This window comes from Leptopilina boulardi, unplaced genomic scaffold (genome assembly GCF_019393585.1).
Source record: "Leptopilina boulardi isolate dan_hultmark-lab unplaced genomic scaffold, ZJU_Lbou_2.1 LbouV2_272, whole genome shotgun sequence".
NCBI lineage: Eukaryota > Metazoa > Arthropoda > Insecta > Hymenoptera > Figitidae > Leptopilina > Leptopilina boulardi.
This window is the reverse complement of record NW_026137832.1, coordinates 224086-228824: the sequence shown is the minus strand read 5'-3', so window position 1 is coordinate 228824 and position 4739 is coordinate 224086. Positions and strand designations below refer to the sequence as shown.

Genomic DNA, 4739 nt, shown 5'->3' with positions numbered 1-4739 from the left:
CGGGTTAAAATTGAAAAAAGATGTTACATAAAAATAGTTTGTAAGATTTTCTAATAGCATATATGCAAAGTATTTTGATTTATTTGAAAATAATTGAAAATAGATTTTTCAAGGACGGTGTCGAGGTCACGGGGTCGGTGTCGTTTTTCGAAATTTGTTAACTTAATATAATAGAAGATGTTTCGTTTTAAATTAAGAAATGTTAAAATTATTAAGTTAAAAACATTTGATTTTAATGACACTTAAAATTAGACACAATATTATAGGTTACTAACTAAAATTTGAAAAAAACAACAATAAATAATAAAAAATAATAATAAAAAAATGAAAAAATTATTAAAAAATTGCAAAATAACCCTTTTTCGGGTTAAAATTGCAAAAAGATGTTACATAAAAATAGTTTGTAAGATTTTCTAACAGCATATATGCAAAGTATTTTGATTTATTTGAAAATAATTGAAAATAGATTTTTCAAGGACGGTGTCGAGGTCACGGGGTCGGTGTCGTTTTTCGAAATTTGTTAACTTAATATAATAGAAGATGTTTCGTTTTAAATTAAGAAATGTTAAAATTATTAAGTTAAAAACATTTGATTTTAATGACACTTAAAATTAGACACAATATTATAGGTTACTAACTAAAAATTGAAAAAACAACAATAAATAATAAAAAATAATAATAAAAAATTGAAAAAATCAAAAAATTCTAAAAAAATTGCAAAATAACCCTTTTTCGGGTTAAAATTGAAAAAAGATGTTACATAAAAATAGTTTGTAAGATTTTCTAACAGCATATATGCAAAGTATTTTGATTTATTTGAAAATAATTGAAAATAGATTTTTCAAGGACGGTGTCGAGGTCACGGGGTCGGTGTCGTTTTTCGAAATTTGTTAACTTAATATAATAGAAGATGTTTCGTTTTAAATTAAGAAATGATAAAATTATTAAGTTAAAAACATTTGATTTTAATGACACTTAAAATTAGACACAATATTATAGGTTACTAACTAAAAATTGAAAAAACAACAATAAATAATAAAAAATAATAATAAAAAATTGAAAAAATCAAAAAATTCTAAAAAAATTGCAAAATAACCCTTTTTCGGGTTAAAATTGCAAAATAACCCTTTTTCGGGTTAAAATTGAAAAAAGATGTTACATTAAAATAGTTTGTAAGATTTTCTTACAGCATATATGCAAAGTATTTTGATTTATTTGAAAATAATTGAAAATAGATTTTTCAAGGACGGTGTCGAGGTCACGGGGTCGGTGTCGTTTTTCGAAATTTGTTAACTTAATATAATAGAAGATAATTGAAAATAGATTTTTCAAGGACGGTGTCGAGGTCACGGGGTCGGTGTCGTTTTTCGAAATTTGTTAACTTAATATAATAGAAGATGTTTCGTTTTAAATTAAGAAATGTTAAAATTATTAAGTTAAAAACATTTGATTTTAATGACACTTAAAATTAGACACAATATTATAGGTTACTAACTAAAAATTGAAAAAACAACAATAAATAATAAAAAATAATAATAAAAAATTGAAAAAATCAAAAAATTCTTTAAAAATTGAAAATAACCCTTTTTCGGGTTAAAATTGCAAAATAACCCTTTTTCGGGTTAAAATTGAAAAAAGATGTTACATTAAAATAGTTTGTAAGATTTTCTTACAGCATATATGCAAAGTATTTTGATTTATTTGAAAATAATTGAAAATAGATTTTTCAAGGACGGTGCCGAGGTCACGGGGTCGGTGTCGTTTTTCGAAATTTGTTAACTTAATATAATAGAAGATGTTTCGTATTAAATTAAGAAATGTTAAAATTATTAAGATAAAAACATTTGATTTTAATGACACTTAAAATTAGACACAATATTATAGGTTACTAACTAAAATTTGAAAAAAACAACAATAAATAATAAAAAATAATAATAAAAAATTGAAAAAATTAAAAAATTCTTAAAAAGTTGCAAAATAACCCTTTTTCGGGTTAAAATTGCAAAAAGATGTTACATAAAAATAGTTTGTAAGATTTTCTAACAGCATATATGCAAAGTATTTTGATTTATTTGAAAATAATTGAAAATAGATTTTTCAAGGACGGTGTCGAGGTCACGGGGTCGGTGTCGTTTTTCGAAATTTGTTAACTTAATATAATAGAAGATGTTTCGTTTTAAATTAAGAAATGTTAAAATTATTAAGTTAAAAACATTTGATTTTAATGACACTTAAAATTAGACACAATATTATAGGTTACTAACTAAAAATTGAAAAAACAACAATAAATAATAAAAAATAATAATAAAAAATTGAAAAAATCAAAAAATTCTTTAAAAATTGAAAATAACCCTTTTTCGGGTTAAAATTGAAAAAAGATGTTACATAAAAATAGTTTGTAAGATTTTCTAACAGCATATATGCAAAGTATTTTGATTTATTTGAAAATAATTGAAAATAGATTTTTCAAGGACGGTGCCGAGGTCACGGGGTCGGTGTCGTTTTTCGAAATTTGTTAACTTAATATAATAGAAGATGTTTCGTATTAAATTAAGAAATGTTAAAATTATTAAGATAAAAACATTTGATTTTAATGACACTTAAAATTAGACACAATATTATAGGTTACTAACTAAAATTTGAAAAAAACAACAATAAATAATAAAAAATAATAATAAAAAATTGAAAAAATTAAAAAATTCTTAAAAAGTTGCAAAATAACCCTTTTTCGGGTTAAAATTGAAAAAAGATGTTACATAAAAATAGATTGTAAGATTTTCTAACAGCATATATGCAAAGTATTTTGATTTATTTGAAAATAATTGAAAATAGATTTTTCAAGGACGGTGTCGAGGTCACGGGGTCGGTGTCGTTTTTCGAAATTTGTTAACTTAATATAATAGAAGATGTTTCGTTTTAAATTAAGAAATGTTAAAATTATTAAGTTAAAAACATTTGATTTTAATGACACTTAAAATTAGACACAATATTATAGGTTACTAACTAATAATTGAAAAAACAACAATAAATAATAAAAAATAATTACAAAAAATTGAAAATAACCCTTTTTCGGGTTAAAATTGAAAAAAGATGTTACATAAAAATAGTTTGTAAGATTTTCTAATAGCATATATGCAAAGTATTTTGATTTATTTGAAAATAATTGAAAATAGATTTTTCAAGGACGGTGTCGAGGTCACGGGGTCGGTGTCGTTTTTCGAAATTTGTTAACTTAATATAATAGAAGATGTTTCGTTTTAAATTAAGAAATGTTAAAATTATTAAGTTAAAAACATTTGATTTTAATGACACTTAAAATTAGACACAATATTATAGGTTACTAACTAAAAATTGAAAAAACAACAATAAATAATAAAAAATAATAATAAAAAATTGCAAAAATGAAAAAATTATTAAAAAATTGCAAAATAACCCTTTTTCGGGTTAAAATTGCAAAAAGATGTTACATAAAAATAGTTTGTAAGATTTTCTAACAGCATATATGCAAAGTATTTTGATTTATTTGAAAATAATTGAAAATAGATTTTTCAAGGACGGCGTCGAGGTCACGGGGTCGGTGTCGTTTTTCGAAATTTGTTAACTTAATATAATAGAAGATGTTTCATTTTAAATTAAGAAATGATAAAATTATTAAGTTAAAAACATTTGATTTTAATGACACTTAAAATTAGACACAATATTATAGGTTACTAACTAAAAATTGAAAAAACAACAATAAATAATAAAAAATAATAATAAAAAATTGAAAAAATCAAAAAATTCTAAAAAAATTGCAAAATAACCCTTTTTCGGGTTAAAATTGAAAAAAGATGTTACATAAAAATAGTTTGTAAGATTTTCTAACAGCATATATGCAAAGTATTTTGATTTATTTGAAAATAATTGAAAATAGATTTTTCAAGGACGGTGTCGAGGTCACGGGGTCGGTGTCGTTTTTCGAAATTTGTTAACTTAATATAATAGAAGATGTTTCGTTTTAAATTAAGAAATGATAAAATTATTAAGTTAAAAACATTTGATTTTAATGACACTTAAAATTAGACACAATATTATAGGTTACTAACTAAAAATTGAAAAAACAACAATAAATAATAAAAAATAATAATAAAAAATTGAAAAAATCAAAAAATTCTAAAAAAATTGCAAAATAACCCTTTTTCGGGTTAAAATTGAAAAAAGATGTTACATTAAAATAGTTTGTAAGATTTTCTTACAGCATATATGCAAAGTATTTTGATTTATTTGAAAATAATTGAAAATAGATTTTTCAAGGACGGTGTCGAGGTCACGGGGTCGGTGTCGTTTTTCGAAATTTGTTAACTTAATATAATAGAAGATAATTGAAAATAGATTTTTCAAGGACGGTGTCGAGGTCACGGGGTCGGTGTCGTTTTTCGAAATTTGTTAACTTAATATAATAGAAGATGTTTCGTATTAAATTAAGAAATGTTAAAATTATTAAGATAAAAACATTTGATTTTAATGACACTTAAAATTAGACACAATATTATAGGTTACTAACTAAAATTTGAAAAAAACAACAATAAATAATAAAAAATAATAATAAAAAATTGAAAAAATTAAAAAATTCTTAAAAAGTTGCAAAATAACCCTTTTTCGGGTTAAAATTGCAAAAAGATGTTACATAAAAATAGTTTGTAAGATTTTCTAACAGCATATATGCAAAGTATTTTGATTTATTTGAAAATAATTGAAAA

The 4739-nt window shown here is 22.3% G+C and overlaps 1 long non-coding RNA gene across 5 annotated transcripts; it reads left to right on the top strand.

Moving 5' to 3' along the window:
* The first annotated feature begins 9 nt into the window (after positions 1–9).
* Positions 10–4351, top strand: LOC127281492 (uncharacterized). Of its 5 annotated transcripts, XR_007843035.1 has the most exons (4): positions 10–266; positions 1000–1257; positions 1744–1884; positions 3707–4351. It is a non-coding gene; the product is annotated as an uncharacterized LOC127281492 (long non-coding RNA). The 5 variants fall into 5 exon arrangements; XR_007843037.1 differs by lacking the exons at positions 10–266; positions 1744–1884 and adding an exon at positions 2855–2995 and having other exon boundaries at positions 385–1257; XR_007843034.1 differs by lacking the exons at positions 10–266; positions 1744–1884 and adding an exon at positions 2484–2624 and having other exon boundaries at positions 385–1257.
* The last annotated feature ends 388 nt before the right edge of the window (positions 4352–4739 follow it).